This window comes from Lepeophtheirus salmonis, chromosome 7 (genome assembly GCF_016086655.4).
Source record: "Lepeophtheirus salmonis chromosome 7, UVic_Lsal_1.4, whole genome shotgun sequence".
NCBI lineage: Eukaryota > Metazoa > Arthropoda > Copepoda > Siphonostomatoida > Caligidae > Lepeophtheirus > Lepeophtheirus salmonis.
The window spans coordinates 8,934,754-8,956,524 of NC_052137.2; the positions used below are offsets into that span (position 1 = coordinate 8,934,754).

General features: G+C 33.2%; 1 protein-coding gene across 1 annotated transcript in view; it reads right to left on the bottom strand.

The window, feature by feature from the left end:
• LOC121121645 (lachesin-like) overlaps positions 1-21,771 on the bottom strand; it is a 182,184-nt gene that overhangs the window by 103,128 nt on the left and 57,285 nt on the right. The gene's annotated exons all lie outside the window — the stretch shown is intronic.

Genomic DNA, 21,771 nt, shown 5'->3' on the forward strand with positions numbered 1-21,771 from the left:
TTTAAATATACACTATTCAAATATTCATTAGTTATTTAAGTTTTCATAATGTGTTAAATCTGCAAACAAATGAAGAGTATAGGATGAAACCTATCTGTTAAGATAACAATATTTTAACATTCTCTGTATGTTCTGTAGTAAAATAAATCATTTTTAGTGGCACAGAAAACTTTGAAATTGTTTTGCTGTTATCCCTTCAACATAAAAATTTACATACAGAAGAGGGACACATAACTTACAGTAGTATGTCTAAATTATGGAAAACGTGATTTTTAGGGAATCGAGAAAGGACAACTCAAAACAAATTTGTGAAATGCTTAAATACTATATCTAGCAACATTTTTTATTCAAAAATCATCTAATGCAAACAAAAATTGTCAACACACGCCGGAATATTGATTGACAGTTCTTGACGATGAGGCCGTGTCCATGGCGTACCATACCAGGGACGTCCACATAATTATTTATAAGTGTTTTTTTTTGGGGGGGGCCACAGCAAGTGAAGCCCTCCCACAAACTTCCATGCACATCGTTATGATGGCAGCTAGGACCAAATCCAAGAAGCTCTACAAAGTCCGGGGGTTAGGATCAGGGAGTGAGAAGGGTAATATGGAGACAGGCCAGAAGATCCCACATTGTAGCTACAGAAGTTTTGGATCGTCTAGTTTGAGTGGGGCGTAATGGACTTCTTCATGTTGTAGGCAGTGCAAATAGAGATGAGATTGGACAAGTGTTGCCTGTTTTAAGGTTACAGTCACATTTTTACACTTAAAGATATGGGGTAACAACTAAAAATTGTTCGGTTTTGTTTAAGGTGTCGTTTGGTAACATAATGAAACCTCATAATTAAAAATAATGGGTATAAAATCGTAATTAAATGCTACCGTATATGTTTTGGGTCCCCACTCTCTACACTGTACTATTTTGAGTGCAATCGAGTTTTTACTTCTATTACAGCGCTGCCTCAATTACATATAAATTTAATTGTCAGCTATCGATTTTTCTATTTGTCTCCCTCATATTAGTAAGGGGGGGGGGAGGGTGTTAAAATCAAATTAGCCCTACTTTTCGAATGCAAAAATATCATTTATGCAATCTAGAAAAAATAAATTTTAATTTCCGGACCCCTCCTCTTATCCCAAAAATTATTTTTTCACCCATTAATATATATTTTGTTAATATATTTTCAAAGTAATTCGTAGAAACTCGCGAATTTTGGGATCATTAAAGCCCTTTTATGTTTAAAGCAATAGTTATATAACATTTTAAGCTTACACAGTACAGTTTTAAAGTCATAAAAAAGGTCAAAGGTTCCAAAGAGGTCACGAAAAAGGACAACTTCTTCCCTCTTTTTATTTTAGCGTGTGCACTAGGCTGTTCAATTTTTAGTGTGAACTATTAATTCGATTTTCTGTTGTCTTTTAACGAAACAGTTTTGTTTGTAAAGTTTCAGTTTTCAAGGAGCGTTTTTAAAATGTCTTCAAAATGTTTATTTTTTTAATGATATTCTCTATTTGTAAAGGGATTCAAAAGTTTGAATTTTAAAGTTATGTTGTTTAATTTCAAAAGTTTAATTAAAGTTTCTTTTCTCTAGTGATACATAAAAATATAAATCTTATTTGCTATTTTGAAGAAAAACAAAATGAAGCACAACAAAATATTTGGGATCCTCAAATAATCAGAAACTCTCTACTTTTTCCCGTTTAGCAGCATAAACAAATGTTTGATAAAATAAATTAATTCTTCGAATGAATTAACTTTATCTTGATTTAAGAACAATAAATCCTTGAGATATCCTAAATATTTCCCAGATATCCTTTCAATTAATTCAAATGTAATTGTAAAAGTAATTGCTCTTCTCAAACTAATCGAATGATTCCATCAACAGAGGACAAATGTCTTTGGATATGGAGATTTTGATATTATCATATCTAACCATAAAAAGTTCAGAAAGGTATCCAATGATATCTATAATAAAATGGCAACATTTTTTAAGTATTATTACCTTTCTCCTGGACATTTAAAGATGAATAAAAATCAAGTGGAACCAATCAATCATTCTGAATCATACCCAAAGTATTATATGTATTTTATGAAATTGTTAATATTGAGCGATTTACTGGCAATGATAAATATGGCTTCTTTTAATAGAAAAAATAAAGGCTAAATAAGTAATTGTATTGTACTATGGAATGAGGTTTCTGACTGCATATCTGTGACCATTACACATCTTTAATCATAATTAATCTGGATGCAATATAAATAAAGCAACATTAATCCAAATATATGCATTACGAATATTAAAAATACTCGCTATGGTATTTGCATGGAATTTTGATACCCTTTAGCAATATTGAATTCTTTTTCTACGAAATGTATTTTTTAATTCTTCGCTTACTTCATAAAAAGTTTTCCTTATTATCCTTTGTCCAACTATGTGTACATTTGTTTTTGGGAAAATACATAACAGTGATTTCTATAACTTTAGCCACTTACAAGATAATTTAAAAGTGAGCATTGATACTTATTCGATTGGATTTGTAGCTAAGAAAAGTGGTTCTGATCGTTTCAGTATCCAAATATATTGATGGAGTACAATTTGTTTTTCTTTAAAATGAAAAATATTGATTATACTCTTATTTATCGTTTGAGAAAAGGAACTTTAATGAAACTATTGAAATTCAACAGCATAACTTTAAAATTGAAACTTGTGAGTTTTACAATTGGAGAATGTTGTTAAAAAAAATGGCTATTGAGGTATAAAAACCCTCTTTGAAGACGGAAAATTTACAAACATAACTTTTTCATTGAAATACTGCATAAAATCGAATAAATAGGTCACTTTAAAAATTAAACACCCTAGTAAATAATCTAAAATAAAAATTTGGAAGAAGTTGAAATTTTTTGTCAACTTTGACCTTTTTTGTGACCTTTTTTTAATATTACTGTTCTGAGCGTTGATTTGTAGAAATTTGAATTAATTTTGTTATATTGCTTCCAACAATTATCGACTATTAATCCCATAGTTGAATAATTGTAATAATTTGAATTTTGTTAAGCTGTGGGCACTTTCTAATAATTTTTTTATAATACTATCATTGTTGATTTCGGGACTTTTGTCTGTTTCTTTTAGGAAGAAAGGTTACATGACAGAATAAAGGGTAACAACGTGGTAAAGATGAATAGTTGATAACGTCATCTGTCTTTTGAAATTATAGCCCGTTGGCACAGACTATAACATGAAGTAAAATGTGTTGAATACCTCATATTTATACAATTCATAAATCTGGATTTGTCAAAAAGTCGGTCAATATATTGAGACCTAAAAAAGTCAACCCTACAGGATTTGAAAACAATTAAATCTGGTTTACGGTCGAACAACAATTTCTGACATATCCTTAAACCTCTTTGAACTGTCAGTACTGTTACAACTGATTAAAAATTAAATTTTTCGGATTTTTTTTTTGAAAAAATAAATTTCTTGAAACATAATTTCTAAAATTCAAAGCTATTGACTAAAAAGAAATTTTCGTAAAAGAAATTCAAAATCTATTGCTACTTACAGAAAATTAAATTTGTAGGTAAAACAAATTTGAAAATTTAATTTTCTGTTAGGAACAATGAATTTTTGAAAAAAAATTCAAAAAATTAATATTCAATAATTAAATTTTTAAATTTTTAGTTACTTAAAAAATGATTTTTTGTGAATGACTATGGATTTGGAAAAAAATTTCTTAAATATTTCAAAAACCAAGCCCCATTTTTTTTCGAAAATAAAATCAAAATTAACTTTAAGTATTAAATTTGTTTTTCTGTTGTATAATTTGCCCGAATGACAAATTTTTTTTCTAAATAAAAGTCAAGAACATCTTTCTTATGGGGGTCGACAGCCCCTCCAGCCTACCAATGGTATACGTAAAAAACCCTGCCAGACAAAATTTAGTAATTAGATCAAAAACTTTCCCCTACAATAGACAAAAAGTATAAGACAAGTATGCTTAATATAAAAAAGTTCACTTTTCCCCCCTCAATTTAGTAAGCTTACTATGCCCCTCTTATTCACTATTAAAAATAGTCAAATACTTTATTATTAAAGAACCAAACCTACTAGCATAAAACCTTATCCTAAAAGGTTTCCTATTAAACTGTAAGCACATTTCAATAAAAAAATCTTTACTAAAAAACCCAATCAAATAAGGCAAACCACAAAGACTCATTATTGACACTCCGTCGAACACCCTTACCACAGGCTCTTGGTACCTTAATAAATTAATTATAACTAAGTCTTGATACGCATTGGTTATGATTATTTAATTAACATACTTTTTGAGCAAGATGAATTATTTCCCTTGAGATTATTAGATGATTCTTGTTAAGTGCATCCAATAGCTCTCAAAAAGCCCTAAAGGATCAAATTTAATAGATTTTGAAATCTCCTAAAATAAATTTTACTTTTATCAAATAGGTTACAGTTGATATTTGATCTAGTTTTTTAATTACTCCTGACGGTATTCGTTAATTATATTTGTAAGTGGATTGGTAGAATGCATATATAAGTACGTATAAACAAATCAAGGTTGAGTAATGACATAAATTAGGATGTCATAGAAATTACATCTGTAAAAAGTTCGAGGACTCGTAAGTTATTTCTCTATACAAAAGGAATTATGACATTGATTGAATACAGGGGTTACTTTACATTCATGCATATATCGACCTACATATAGTAATAATCAATTGTTTCAATCCAAGGATATACATGTGCGGCTTAAAAGACATTAAAGCCGAATTCCTATTCTTTTTTGGGTAGTAGGCACCTACATACAGGGGTGTCTGCAGGGGGTGGCTAGAGGGGCTGCAGCCCTCCCCAAATAAATAAATTTTTGCTTTTTACATAGATAATTTAATATATGAATTTTAATTTTTGAAATTTTTTACCAAAAAATTAACTGTTTTAGTAAATAAAAGTGCATTTTTGAATTTTTTTTTCTAAACATTTAATTTTTTGTAACTAGGTGTGCTTTTTTTAAATCATTTTTCAACAAAATTAATTTTTAAAATTTTTTTCTGAAAAATTTAATTTTTAAATTTTCTATTCAAAAAAACAAGCTCCTCTCCCTAAAATTTAATCCAGCAGACGCCCCCCTGACATACCCATTGTTATAGATTATTATGTATTTTCTCGAATAATATCAAAGTAGACTTGAGAAAAACTATAAAGGCAATATCGGGAAACCATGCCCATGCCATGAACATTTTTCAAATTAAGTTGGCTATGGTAATACTTTTGCTCGTTAGGGGTCGTTGAGCTTGCCATGAATAGATTTGTCAACTTGCGAATTTGGGGGCCACGAAACTTTTGTAATTACAACCAGAACCGTTTTTAAAAAAAAAAATTCTATACCTGTTATCAGTGTCGTCACTAGCTCCCTTTTTTTTTTGGGGGGGGCTTCAGACCTCCTCAACATTTTCTATAACACCCCCCCCCCTTACCAAATGTTTTATATTGTCCTATAAATATTTATAAGTATATTTTTAGTGTTATTGCATATAGAATCAAAAATGGTCGAACATATCACTCTAAAATTTACGATCATTACGAGCCTGCTTTGGCCGAAATAAAACCTCCTTTTACATTTCTTTTTCTTTATCCTTCTCTTTGTCTCTTCCCTCTTTGTATCTTTCTACATTCCCCTTTCTTCTACCTTCATTCTTTGTTTCCATCCCCCTCTATTCAGTACTTCAACGCGGTATATACTATTTAAGGCATATATATATTCAGATATCCATATATGAGTGTTGATATTTATTTATGGGGTTCAAATTAGGGGTTCCTTCCATCATATCAATTTATACTGGATTATGAGTGCGAATTGTCTTTAAAGCACTATCATTCGATTTATAAAATCTTTCATGAAACAAGTTGCATTTCTATCTTTAGTTACACAAAAAGAAGTATTCTTAGAGACACCTCTTTACATCCTTAAGTATAATTATGGATGAAAAAAAATAGGAAATTAGAAGTTAGGAGTTTTTAAACTGAACAGTTATATTTCAAAGCTGTTATATTAATATTTTATTCATGAAGAGAGAACATATAAAGTATAAAGTAATTGATAGTACGTGCAAAGGTGCTAGGACAAAACATTGAACGTATATAACGTCGAACAGACAAAATGTCGAACGTAGAAAGGACAACGTTTAAAAAAAATCTCTTATATTTACTAAAAATGTATAGCGGAACGAATTTGTTGGAAAAAGTTGTAATGACAACTAAGCTGCTTTTCATCATTACATTAATCAAATTGTCACGGTGACCACGAACATATAATTAGTGATTAAATTCGAGTGTATAAGGGGTATCTTAAAAAGAAACAAAAACAAAAATCATCATGGTTGCCCTAATACTTTGAAGAAATGTTTTGAAGGAGAGTACCTAAGCTGTCATAATGTTTCATTAGATCCACTACAATCACCTGTGACAAGAGAAGAGGAGTGGGGGGAATAAACAAGGAAATTGGCGAGAATTACTCAGATGTCGAACCTACCTTCTACTCTAGTCCAACAAGGACACACAATTATAACCCCACAACAAATATTCAGTGTTACTCTTGAGCTCTCAAGGAGCACATACACAAATTTTAAATCAGGTTTTGAATATAATTCAATATAATTAGAAAAGAATGTTCACTACTCAGGATTGGAATAATAATGACAGCTCCTAAGGAAAAGAAAAATATTTTTTCAAATAACTTATTCCAAAAAGAGGGCAAGCACAAAAATCCGTACGATTTACATCACTATATATAATTCTAGGGACAAGCACTAGAGCGAAGGCTTAAGTGTCCTCTCTACAATATGGGGTAGAAGAACTGAGGAATTACAACAATAGCATAAAATAACTTTATCAACCCATTGTGTCGACCATTTTATCATATTTTTATTGGAGAAAAAGTATTTATTAGATTGAAATAGTCAAATGTATACCTATTTAAAAATATACGGGCATTGAAATTCATAAATCACAAATTTAATTAAATTATTTACTTCCCATATCAAGCCTATCACAGGCCTCTTTTTTTAGGCATTGATATACATTCGAATATTTGAATTTAATAAATGGTTTAAAAAAAAAAATTAAAATATGACAAATAGTCATACAAACTTACGTTATGTCATTCTAGTAATTTCTCAGAGAGTCCGATATCCGCGTTATTTTGGACTTTTATTTACTGGTGTTCCACCTTCGTGGATTTATATCATCTTTTGGGATTAACTTCATTGAGGTAATTTTTCCTCTTGTTCTCTCATTCCTCTCTTCATATGAAGAGTTGTGTACGAATTGTATTTGAAAAAAAGTAAACGGAACATTTGTAATTGGGGAATCTCTCAAACCTCCCAAAACACTCTTGCAGAAGATTTCAAAGTCAAGAACAAATGGCAAATGATATGCTTATCTACTTCAAAAAAATAATGTAGTTCATAAGGATACTGCAGCTCGAGTGAACCTGGGAAATAGTATTAAATTGGAGACGTTTGTTCTCTAAATGGAAAATAAAGAAGGGTTACCCTATATAGGGGATAATTATATAAAGCATATTTATATCTATCATATTGCTGTGAAATATGGATTTATTCAACACAAGCTAGCATGAACTAATCTGAGGTTTGGCAAAAGTCAAGTCTGTTTCTATACTAGATTCCTTGTTGATGTCAGGGGAAGAATCAATGATATTAAAGAAAGCAAAAAATTAAATGTAAATATTGTAAATGGTACATCTGAGACAATGATCTTCAAGCTTAAAGTTAATGATAAAATCAACATATTAAAAAGAAGATAACTGGAAGTGACAAAGAACAAAACTTTCAAGCGGGTCAGTAAGGAAAAAATGGTTGAGTGGATGAAGCAATTTGGTGAAGTCCTTGATCATTACCCAAAGAGGAGTCCATCCCATGCTAAGACTGAAGAAAAATATAAAAATTATAAGCAACTATGGAGTGACAGCTACTATATTGTAGAGTTAATTGCTGATCCCACAGCCATATCTTAGATTGTAACCATTCAAGGATACTTAATATAACCCATGTTTTCGGGAGTCAAACTTCAGTAACAAAAATACTTCAATTTTGGGAATATAAAACAATATTATACTGAAAAAAGATTAAAAACTTATGAACATGCTCATGGGCAATTGCTTATCGTCCTACACTTAAAACCCGTATGGTTGAAAGCAACACCCCTAAAAATCAGGAAGACGCTGCCGGAGAAAAAAGAGATGCTAGTGTGGAAGATAGGAAGCAATTAATTCAGAACAAAAATCAACATAACAACGACTCTCAGAAGAGACTCAACCACCTTTTTCGGAAGGAGGATGTAGTAGCATTCAATTACAGACCAGAGAACACGTTCAAACCGAGAATATGTCACTAAATAACCTGGAACCAGGTGAAGAAAATTCCGACGTTCAAAGATCGCAAGAAAATTATTCCGCTTTTAGGGACTCAACTTATATTGAATTGGAAAATATATTTAAGAAAAATGGACAAAGAAGTTCAAAGAAATCAAACTTGCAAGGCATCTTATTTTAGAACATCGAACTCGCTCACAATCTTCGGTGAAAAAAATCATCCAAGCTCCGAATATTCGCTGGACAAAGATAGAACTCCGTCAAAGTAGCCGAAGCATTAGGTCTTTCATCAATAAAAATGATCTTATCCATTAAAAAAATAATCTCTCTCAACGTCAGAGGAGAAAGGAGGACCGGAGAGAAATACATGCATTTATGAAACACATTTTATCCTTTGACGTTGAAATAATCTTCTTACAGGATTTAAAATTATCTGTGTGCTCCTCATGATTGTTCTTGGTGCCTACCGACGAATTTCTTCCACTTTTTTACGGTAATGGTTTAAGAAGAGGAGTCTTAACTTTAATAAATAATCAAAATGTAAAAGAAACATTCAGCATCAAGGAATATTCTTTTCATAGCGTGTGGCACAAAATCCATATTTTCAATCGTGATATAGTATTTTATATAATTAATGCGTAACGCCCAATGAAAGATGTATTCCCTTCTACCAAGAAATTAATGATGACCACGTCGAAAGTTATATACCACTTATATTGATCGGCGATCTTAATGTTGACGTTGAAAAGGCTCCTCTCTGTAACTTCTACACCTAGATAAGAATGCACCTTATCGATCAGAACCCTCTTCTGATCATAGAATGATAGAAATTAAATTTTGGTATCAGCGACGACATGTTCGATTTAGGATTCAGAGATGGATTATAGAAAATGATGGATTCAGGAAGAGAATGAGAAGCCGTTTTAGGAAAAGTGATATTCCTCCATCTACTCTTCAAAAGCGATGGAAAATAAAGGCAAGATGCCCAGTTCACTTACAAAGGGAAGACTATCTTTAATTCCAAAGAAGGGATACGGTCCTGATGTTAGTTACTGGAGCCCCATTACGGTACATAACGACTCATACAAAATTATGTGCAAGACATTCTCAATAAAAGGAATGGGGTTCAACAAAGGGGATTTTTAAAGAAGAGGAAAATAAATTATGTCTACTGAAATATTTGTGCTTGTATTGACTCGGTTGCAGAATGGCAAAAATTTGTAGCTATAATTGCGATCGACTTCTCTGAAGCATTCGATTCTATTACACACACAAACAAATATTAAGAGCTGTTAAAAAGGACCTACCCAGGCATTTTTTTAATCCAGTACGAGTATTATTATGTAATTGAACATCTACTATATCAATTAATGGAGTGGAAAGTGAAGCAATTACGCTTAGGAGAAGTTGCAGATAGGGCTGTCCTTCAGCCCAACTACTTTTCGTTGCTGTAGTCGAGGACATGGTCAGGGGTGTTTTAAGAAAATTTGGGGGATTTGGAATAAAGCTAGCACGATCGAGTTACATGATAGATCTCAACGCTGACGATATCACTTTAATAATAGAGTGTAACTATGAGCCACAATTTGTGAAAATAATTAAATTTTACTAAATTCTATTAACAGGATCGAAAGGTTTCGGGCAATTTGTTATATATTAAAAAAAAATAATAATAAAAATAATCTCCCATCATACCCAATGGACTGTGGAACTCTTCTCAAGATCAAAGAGTTGCCTCCTCTGAAATAAAAAAGTATGATTGAGATCTTTGGTATCGTTTGGAATAGAAACGGGGACGATGATAAAAACTGGAAGGACATTTGCTCAGTTGTTCCTCCAAGATTATTTAAATGGGGATCCTTCAATCTTCAGAAACGAATAGATTTATACAGCACATTCGAGGTACATAGGGTTCTATACAAAGACACGTCTTGCCCTTTTAAAGGTGAAAGAGCAATCATTTAAGAAGAAAGGTGGTTCAGCACTCTAAAAGTCCATCGGTGCAGTACGTCAGCAACCTCATAAGGATGGCTGGCAAACTTTATCATTTTTCTCCAAGATGCTTAAGCCAAATTAAGTCAAGTATAGTATATTTGGACGTGAGTTGTTAATAATTTACTTGTCCATTGAAAATTTTCATTATTTCGTCAGAGAACGCAAATTCTTTCTTTTGACGGACCATAAGCGACTTCATTCAAAATCTGACATAACATCTCTTCGTGAAATTCGGCATTTAACTTTCATTTCAGAATTTACAGCTGATGTTCAGTATATTAAGGGCAACGAAAGTTTATGGCTGATGCACTTACAAGGTAATCAATAGGTTTAATAACGGGGGTAGATTTTAATAAAATTACAGAGAGTCAAGAACACGCTGAAAAATTAAGCATACTTTTATCATCCAAAGACAGAAGGTGACTTAACTATTATTTTCGACATATCTAAGGGATCTCCTCGTCCGTTTGTTCCTAAGTCCTTGAGAACGGATGTTTTCAATTCTCTTCATGGACTTTCAAATTATGGATCATCTCCATCAATTATACTTACTTAAACTTATGTGTGGCCTACAGTGAAGAAGGACATTAGGAAATCAGTAAAAGAATGCATACAGTGTAAAAAATCGCAAATCCAATGGCACATTAAGTGACATATTGGTCAATTTCAGCAAACTGATGACCGATTCAGTTCTTTACATGTTGGTATAGTCGGTATATATTCTCAAATACAAGGCTTTAAATACCTTTGGACTATTGTTGATCGTTTTACACGTTGGCCAGAGGCTCTTCCGATGTAAGATATGACGGCGGAAACAGTTGTGAGAACCTTGATGGAAGGCTGGTTTAGCTGTTTTGGTACTCCACTAAGAATCATTAAGGATAGAGGGCGTCAATTTGAATCCACTGTATTTAAAAATCTCGAAATCTTGATGGGATGTTATCATTTTAAGGCTACAGCTTATCATCCTGCCTCGAATAGAATTGTAAAGCAATTCTATCGTCAGTTAAAAGTATCACTCCGTGCCTCATCCTCAAACTGGCTCGAGTTACTTCCACTCGTATTATTTGGAATACATTCTTCATGAAAGAGGATATGGGATATTCTTATAGTCAACTTCTGTATGGAACAACACTTCGACTACTGGGAGAATTTTTCGCAAACTCAAAATCCTTGAGAAATATCCCAAAAGATATTTGTAATTTTGCAAATAGACTTCAATCATCTTTGAGCTCTCTGTCTCCAACAATGACTCGACAATCAAATGGAACTTAGTACATTTCTCTATAATTATAATTTATATTCAGCATCTCATGTCTTTGTGAGATCTCTACCTATTAATGCAACAATAGATCCTCCATATCAAGGACTTTTCAAGATATTGAAATTAGACTGGAATACGGTTACTATTTTTAGGAATGGAAAAAAAGACAAGGTAAATATTGAGAGGGTTAAACCTGCATTTTTATCAAATCACAATGCGGATACAAGTGTTATAAGATCCGGTCGTATAATTAAATTTCCTGATAGGCTCAATAATCCTGTTTAACACTAGGGCGGGGGAGTAATGTAGTAGTGGTCCCTTCATTTATGTATTAATATATGAATATTATATTATAATTCTCGGAACTTTGTTATTTTCACACAACCTTTTTATGTATATATAATATGTTAAAGTGATTTCCGTTTTCCGTTTTCTATAGTTAATTGAATAAATAATAAGAGATTGAGTCTTACGATCATCTAATTCTACATATACACTCAGTATTTAAACCTCTGTAAGTTTTGGGTCCCAGCTCTGTATATGTCTATATTAGTATCTAGTTTAATTTAATGATTATTTCACAAAATATCATGCAAGATAAATAATTTGAAAATTAATAACGCAACTAATATACTTGTACAATAAACGTACATATATTGGTAAACAGGAGTGTGATATATATATATATTGAAATAATTGATCGATATTCCACTATGAACATTGAATAGTGTACATTTGTAAAATATCGAAACAGATGACACTATTTTTTTGAATATTCAATTGTGATACTCCAATATTCATTTTATTTTGAGATCTTTCAGCAAAATTACTCCATGTCTGTAATAAAATTGCTCTAAGATGATAATAATGTATTTACCAACTAAAAATGTATTCATAATAAACAAAAAAGTAGAGCAAAACGTATGGAAAAATAGCAGAACATAACTATATTAAGATGGATATATTCACTTACACGACAATGTAGTCTATCATTTTTTAACAGTTGATGATTTTTTTAGAGCTGGGAACTTGTACTTACAAAGAGTTACAACTCAGTCTATGCATATAACAAACAATGTAATCCCTGTGTATTTTTGGCATGTTTAAAAAAAAACAACGAAATTCAATATGGGGAATTTTATTTTACAGGAGAGCAGCTATGTTCTTATGAGGTTGAATTAGAACCACTATAATCAATGATATTAGTCACACCCCCATGGTCAGCCGCATTATTTTTTTTCGGGTGGGAGAGGGGATGTTGTTTGAAGATTTTTGGTTCTTTTTTATAGAGGCTAAATTTGACAAATAATTTATTTTAGGGTATAAAAACTTTTTTTTTAGATTTAGATTTAATATCTTTTCCAAAAGGCCAAGTTTTAACGTATAACAACATATTTTTCTCCAAAAATTATGACATGTAAAATTATTATCATAAAAGGACATTTATTTATCAGAATAACTACAAATATTGCACCAAAGTGAGTTGCCAATAGTTCCTTGGCCCCTATGGGATGTGCTCCACTTTTTCATTACATTGACAAAGTCGAAGAAATTTAAATAAATAATGTACTATTTTTCATTCAATTATAGTCAGATCATTGGGCACGTTGTTACCTTCATTTGGAACCTTTCCTCCAAAGAGAAACAAAACAAAGGAGGAAATCATCTGGTAGTTAGCCAAGTATGTCAATCACACCGACTGATATTATTTCTCTTAATTAGTCCGGCATTCATCTACAGTATTTATTTTGAAACTGAAATTACTTTTTTGGTATGGAGGTTTTAGATCTTTGTAATTATATGGTGAACATCAATTTAGCTGTTTAAAGAAAATTGCTGATTTAATAAATTTGGGAATTACACAACGGAATTAAAATATAAATCTACAAAAGTGTGTTTGTTTAGCTCCTTGATACACTCCACCCCACCGGAACTCAATCCCGTATTAGGCAGTAAAAGTTCATCCATGAGTTTCAAACTACAGAAGTTAAGAAGTCACTTATATTTTTTAACACTTAATCACTTAACAGTTCCAAATAAATATTTTTATACAATAGCCGAAAAAGAATATGCTTTGCAGACAAAACTATCGAGAAAAGAGAGGACATTATCTTTAGACTATATCTTTAGAACTCAATAGTTCTTATAAGATAATCTCGTAAAAGATTTGGAGGAATTTATATATTCTTGAGCGTAGAGACAATGATTCCTGAGGTCAGAAGTCAATATCATATACCTTAATGTGAAGCTCGTTTACACAATGAAGGATTTGTCCCTTAAAGAAGATAATTTACCTGATCTTTCGTTGGAACAATTCCTGACAAGACTCGAGTTCGATATTTCTGTTCCAACACAAAAAGTCCTTAAAAGATGGAGCGCAGAGAAAAAAATTTATATGAAGAGGTATCCCAAGTGAAAAGGTTTATGGAAGTCGCCAGTAGAAAAGCGTATGGACATGTAGAAGTTTCAAAGAGATCAGGTCAACAGTTTTTCTTACTGTGGTTACTCATCGATTAAAAAAACCTTTTTTTCTTGTATATTCAGTGACGTAAATCCACTAAATTATTTAAAGTAATTTTGGAATGAGTAATCTGAACAATTAATTTTCTTTTCCTAAGCTATTGTCATTGTTATTGAACCTCCTTTCCTACTACATTCCATTATATTCAAAACCTGATTGAACATTCGTGTGTGTCCTCATAAAAGAAGACGGAGTGTAGCCCTGAGGATTTGCTGGGGTGTTTTAATTCTAAGTCCTTGTTGGACTCGGCATAGAATTGTGGATCGACATAGGAGTAACTCTTATAATAATTTCCTTGTTTTGTCCATTCTCCCCCCGTTGCCACAGCTGATTGTAGCTGATCTAAGGAAATGTTATTAACATTATTCATTCTCTCCTCCTAAATATTCTTCAAATTATCAGAGTTACCTTGGGTGGATTGTCGGTTTTATTTTCTAACATGACCATTACACACTGATTATATGTTTTATATTCTTGTACTAATAACACCTCATTGTATATATCTGTCTGTCATGAGAACACATGGTGTAGTATTAGTCGTTATTTAGAACTGGAGACTGCAGTCCTGTCCTGTAAAGGCTTGGTCCAGTCCAGTTCAGTCCTGCGTATCACTTCTAAAGACTTTTAAAGTTATGTCCTTCAGTCAACTGTATTTCTTCTTTTTTTAATCGAAGGACAGTCCGTCCTAAAGACTGGTCCTAAGACTGGAATCCAGATATAACGACTGTCACAACATTATGCAGAGATGTTCTGTCTTCAATAATTAAATAATAATGGCAATAGCTATCGGAAATATAAATCCTATTCGGATTGCCAAAAAACCGCTCCCCCTTTGTAGAACATATTTTATACACCTCTGGAAATAATACACCATAGATATGTACCATGATCAAAAACTTTAAAAAAGAAGTCTTGATTTATAGTACATACAATTTATATTTGAAAATAATGAATACATAGAATAGAAATTGATTGAATAACTTCACATGGAGCGCATAATATAGAATAAAATTCGAGAATGCGAAGAAAACTAAATAACTGAATCCATTAACGTTCCTGTTTGACGACTGATAAATGATGATAGAAGAAGAAGAAAGGAAAAATGAAGAAGCAACACGAATATAAATTTAATTTTGGAACTTATTTTCTCTTCAAAAAAATAAAAACATCAATTTGTTAAAATAAATAAACTTTGAAGTTAATAAATGAGAGAGTTAGACTATAACACTCTTAATAATACAAAATATATAATATTTGTGCATAGCGAATTCAGATCATGTACCAAACATTCATTTTCTATGTTTGTATGTGTTTTAATAAAGCCTTGTCTCTTACTTTAGTATTTATTTCACCGGGGGAAAATAATGACTTTAATCGACTTTAAAATGGTCTATTATTTAAGGAATGTGTTCCTTCTTCTAACTCATTGATTCTATAATTGAAGTATTGTATTGGACCAATAACATTAACTCCTAGCTATGTACTTAACAGGCAGAGATGGTTGCAACAAGGCGTTCCAAAGAAGACCAGTAAATTATTAACCCTGTGTTAATGAGTTGGGATAATATAGCCCCCAATAATGATAAAAAATGTCTAGATTTTATCGCTAATACTTTTAGGACAGCAAACCTTGGACTCGAGAGATGGATTTACAAATTCATGGGTAATTTTTTATTTTTCATAATAGGCAAAAAGTAATATCAACAAAATATGTGGACAAGGTTTTTTTAAAACCTTTTTACACTCAATATGGCACCCTTCATAATCAATCTCAGTCTTTACTCGTCGCCGGAAGGCCATGCAGGAGTTGATGAAAAACTCGCCCGACAAGTTGTCCCATTCAGCCACTATGGAGGACTTCAGTGAGTCCACATTTGGGTAAGATTCCTGTTGGTTGACCTCTCCAATGTACCCCATATAGACAGAAAAGTGCAGTGGTCTCGAATCTTGCCAGGAAAATGACCATATCTCTTTCGACCAGAATTGATCCATGTTATCTACAGCAAACTTTTGGCACTTGGCGGACGTTTCAGAGGGGGGACCATCCTGAGTCCACACGTACTTACACTTGTTCTTCAGTCTTCAGTCTTGGTGAAGATGGTATACTAATCACCCTATATTATGCTTCCTGGCCGATTTCTGTCCAGCTTTTAAAAAGAAAAGAGCTATCTTCTTTCTATCAGAGGCCACAGCGCCCAAGGCCCATTATTTGGGCAAATATTTTGTGTGGTTAACCCCTTGGACCTTTTTTTTTGTTTCCAAAAACCAGTCATATATATATGCATACACATACATTTTTGTCATATATTCAGACAAGTATTCTTAAAATTCTAATTGATATTTACGAGTGCAAAAGGATGGACATATTTTTAAAAATAATACCAAACTTAAATTACGTCATTACTACATCGTTCAACTGCGTTCATCATGTAATTTATTACATTTTATTTTTGGGGTTGCTTTTGTACCCAGTTCCCTAATGGTGTCATAAAAAGAATGTTCATTAACGAATGGTTAAGGGCTAGCAGTAGTAACCGGCATTTTTCTAGAGTTTTTAGTCGTCGACTCACAGACAAACTTTACTTTAATAATTTAGAAGATAGTTCTCCTTAAAAATCACCAGAGTTTTTCTCCATTTTTCAGGAGCACACTCTCACGTAGTTACTCAATACATGGATGATAGATATACTTTCTCTCCTCTAGAATGAAATAAATTTTAGCTTGTGGGACAAAAATCATATAACGATATTTCATCTATGGAGGGCTACCTCATTGAGACATAGCTACACACATACAATGCTAAATGCCTATTTTTTTGATCAAAAATTTGTAGATGAATAAAATATATTTTTAAACATCCATCCATTTTTTTTTTAATTCCCTAAATGGCCCCTAAGTTGAAAAACTCTTTTCCAAAATAAAGAAGGGTGTTTGAGAAAAAAGAGAAATGGGACTCCTTTTTATTAATGGTGGACAATTTTCTCGTGAAAGAAGATAAAACTTTGTTATTTAGGCCCATAAATGCCCGCTATCAACAATGCTGACCTCACATAAAAGTAATCGTAAGTGATGACTATAGGTCTAAATTCTAGTCCCTTTTAACTAGAAGCTTATCGTGAATTGAGTAATACGTTCAATATAACTCCCGCCTTTTCTTCGGACTCTCCTTTCATTCCATCCCTAATTATCATACTGCCCATAGTATAAAGTATTAAAACTTGTCCTATCTACCTTAGATATAAGTACATAACTGATATATCTTTGTTATATTTCAGTAAGGGATAAGGTTGCATACTTACATATATATACAACGATATATGTCTGCATATAATTTTTCATTCTCTTGTTGTTTCCCGAATTATCTTTTTGTTTTATTTGGTAACAGATACAAAGTTAAAATATGTATGGTATATATAATGTATGTATATTTAAGTATTACACTTTGAGTTGAGTCATTTTCTCTTTATGCTACTACACAGGTAATTCAAGATGTTAAAAACATCGCATTACACGCCATTCTTTTTCAATATTAATGGGATATTTAGTGGCAAGTGAGTGGTAATGTGCTTCTATGAAAAGGTCTACTTATATTCTAAACATGAATATAATAATTGTTTTAGGAAGGTTTCTCACAGGAATATTATTTCGGAAAATTGCCCATAGTAGAAAATGAGCCGCGATTAGACTACAGGGTGATGAATTCGTTTGTAAAGATATATTTTAGTTTATAAATTCAATATAATTATATATATATTATCATAAACTTTTAATCAAATTGTAATATAAAGGGCGGATCATCTAAACTTTTGCAAGTCGATAATAAAAAGTAAAACCCCTGTTAGGTTGGACCACACGTTCACAAAGTCCCCAGCAATGTCCCAATGCCTTCTTGACCGTCACACTGGGTAAAGTACGGAATGCCATCCTTATTAAAGGCTTCAGCTATCTTGTGGTACAACTGTGAATATCCTTAATTAGAAATACGTTGGAAATTGCCCAAGAAAAATAGCCTAAAGGCTTCAATTAGGAGGAGTAAGGAGGTCAAGAACTCAGCGGGATATATATCACATTTACAGAATCAAGAAAATAAAGTGTTCGTTTGCTGGTGTGAAAGGGTGCCTTGTCTTACTGTCAGATCCAAAATCGGTCCTTCATGATGCTGTAGATCAAGGGAAAGACTTTGGTGTGCAGAACACTCATGTCACCCTGGTCGTGCTTGAATAAGTTGCTAACAACACCAAGAATCATAACTTGCTGTAGCTACATGGTTTTAATTATTTTAGGCCTGTTATAAGAATTTTTTGCTAATTTATCCAAAGTTATGCTTCCTGGTTTAACAAGAAATTTTTCTGATCAGAAAAGAAACAGACAAAATCTTTCATGGGAGGCTTGTGTTTTCGCTTGATCCAATCCTTGGTTCTGGTTACCCATTACTCCCTGTTTGACCTATTTAGAAGCTGTCAGTTGCAACGTGCAAAGCTGAGGTACCATAGGTCTTCATTGATAAAATGATGGACAGTTGAACAGGGTTCGCCTCAACTTTTGCTTTGTTTATTTTCCTCTACAATGCAGGACTTTGGACAATTTTGTCCGCTTCCAGGTAATAAGAATTCCGTCAGTGAGTGTTGACCATCCTGCTTCACAAATTTTCTGAATTTAGGCGAATCGAGTAGTGCACCCGACATCTTTAGCTAAAAATGCGTTGTCTATTTTACCATTTACAGGGTGCCCACGATAAATTGGAACTACTTTAAATTTCATTCAGATCCATAATGTGGATATTATGGGTTAAATCATAGTAATATAAAAGGTTGCATGAACAATACACGATAAATTTCACCACAATTGTTTTGACAACAAACAATAGTCATCATAGAACAAGTAAGGAGATACGCCATCCTCGAATTGGCTCGCACAGGACACAAGCCCTCTACTATCGACAAGCTTCTTAACTACCCCAAGACCACGGTGTACCGGGTCTTCAATACCTGGGAGGTTGAGGGGAAGATCTGCTGCAAGGCCCACAATATGAGATGTGACCGAATCCGCGCTCCCCGCTTCCTTGCAGGCCTCTGGAAGTCCATCAAGGCTTCGCCGGGGACTTCCTTGTCCAGGTTGGCCAAGAACTGTGGAGTGAGTAAGCAGCTGGTCTCCAAGGCTGTGAATGAGGACCTCAGGTACAGGTCATACCGAATGGACAAACAACATATCCTCACGGCATCCATGAAGGCCTCCAGGCTCACCAAGAATAAGCGTATCCTCAATGACCTGAGAGCCATGGAGGAAGAATCATTTTCTTCTCCGACGAGAAGAACTGGACTGTCGACTGAAGCTACAACGTCCAGAATGACAGGTGGCTTGCAAAGGAGAGAGAAGAGGTCCCTGCGGTCTTCACCACAAAGTTCCCAGCCTCCGTGATGACCCAGGTTGTCATCTACTGCACCGGCGAGGTGATGCCTCATTTCTTCTCCAATCCCAAGAAAAGGTTTAACGCGATAAGGTACTGCGAAGTCATGGAGGAGTTCGTCATCACCTGGATGAAGGATACGGCCGCTGGGAGGGAGTTCATATTCCAACAAGGCTCAGCGCCCGCACACATCGCCATGAGGACCACTAACCCCTTCAAACTCCCACGACATCACTTTCTGGGATCGCAACACCTGGCCCTCCAACTTACCCGACCTCAATCCGTGTGATTACTACTGGTAGGGAAGTTGGAGAGGGAGGTGTGCAAGGTCAGCCACAAGAGCATCGGGCCCTAAAGGGCTCCATTACGAGGGAGTGGAATGCTGTCGATTCCGCGGAAGTCATATGGGCAAGTAAATCCTTTAGGGGAGGATGAGAAGATGGTGGCTGCTGAGGGAGGACATGTTGAATAAATTTATTGTTTACTATCATGTCAAACTTTTTCATATTAACAAATGCACTCCCAATTCCATTTTTATCAAGCAGGGTGAATTTTAAGATAGTTCCAATTTATCGTGGACATCCTGTAAATTGCATATAAAGTACCCAAAAGTGCAGAACGTTTTTTTGCCTGATCAATTGAAGAAATGGTTTATTATTGTAAGGAAACCTAATGTACAACTAACGTGCTAGTTCGATATTTGTAGTGGACTTGCTCTCTATTAGTGAGTGGTTGCATTAAAAGTGGTTTGTAGGGGGTAGGATGAGAAAATTGCGAACGTTTAAAAGAATTACTCTTTAAAATTATTTTAAACAAACTTTTGTCCGAAATAGCCACCCTTTGCCAGGATTACATGTCTGAGACGAAGATGCATTTGGGCGCGGACAAAGTTGTTAACTGTTCAAGCAATAACGACACTCTAAATGACATTTCCCTTCCTTTTCATTGATGAGCGTGGGAAGATCACCCGATACATCTATAAGAGTATGTTAGTGGAAGATCGAGTAACGTGTATTCAAGTGAGCAAGGAGTATTTAGGTGAGTAAAGAGTATAGCCCGTAATTCCTCCAGTGTTTTATTTATAGAAACTTGAAAATACTCGTGCAGCCAAATTCAACTCGCAGAACGTCATTAATTTCAATAAACAAAAAGGAACAAACAAAAGTTTAAAATCGGTTCACTACAATTGACTCCCTAATGTACACCTTAAAAATTAAGGTTTATTACCATGAAGATAGTTATAAAATGATTCCTCTTCTTTGATATAATATTTTTCCGTTTAAAGCTCTCCACTTTCCCTCATATTAAATTGAATTTACATACATAAAAAGTGAAACGCATTTTGAATACATTAAAAAAGGTTTTATATTTTCATGATCAGGACATCAAATGTCCACTTAAGTAATAAAATAGAAATTTAGAGATACATGCTAGAGGGTAAAATCTCTCTTTCAATGAACCAAAAGAGTAGATTTATTTAAAGTTTGCTTATTTAATCTTCTCTAATCAATTAAAGGAAGCGTGTTTGTGAGAATTGGAGGCTGCGTAGTTATATACTTCGGTAATTATCCTATTTAAACCATCCTGTCCGACAGATATAAATGTTATTTTCATCCCAAGACGTTGGTTATATCCTTTACTGCCTCCTCCTTGGGTTGTTTTTTTACTGTTGTGGATTGTTTTTGGTCTCACAGCTACAACCTCTGCAATCTGCTTTTGCAAAATGGGAATGAAGAAAATCAATGATTTTTTGTCCATATGCTGCTTGGTTCTTCATCTTATAGTTGACGTTATCAAAAGGTGGATTACCACATCTATCATACAGTTGTAGGACTCTTTGCCGGAAACCTTATAGTCAAAAGCCACTGTGCCGAATGGACAATTTGCCAAATGACGACCATGCGAAAAAAATAATAAAAATATTTGATGGTGATTAATGTTGCAATACTATGTAATTCTTTATTACACTACTTAAATAAAATCACATCTTGATAATTATAAGGTTGGAGGCAACTTCAGATTAAAGAGTGTCATACTGGACTTAAACGAATACATAGAAGCTCTAACAAATTGAATATAAACGAATGATTTTTTTTCTTCTTTAATTTTTTTTCTTTTTCTAATTAATTAATTATTGGGCAGTTATTATATTTTCTGTTTTAATAGTGGGTTGGGC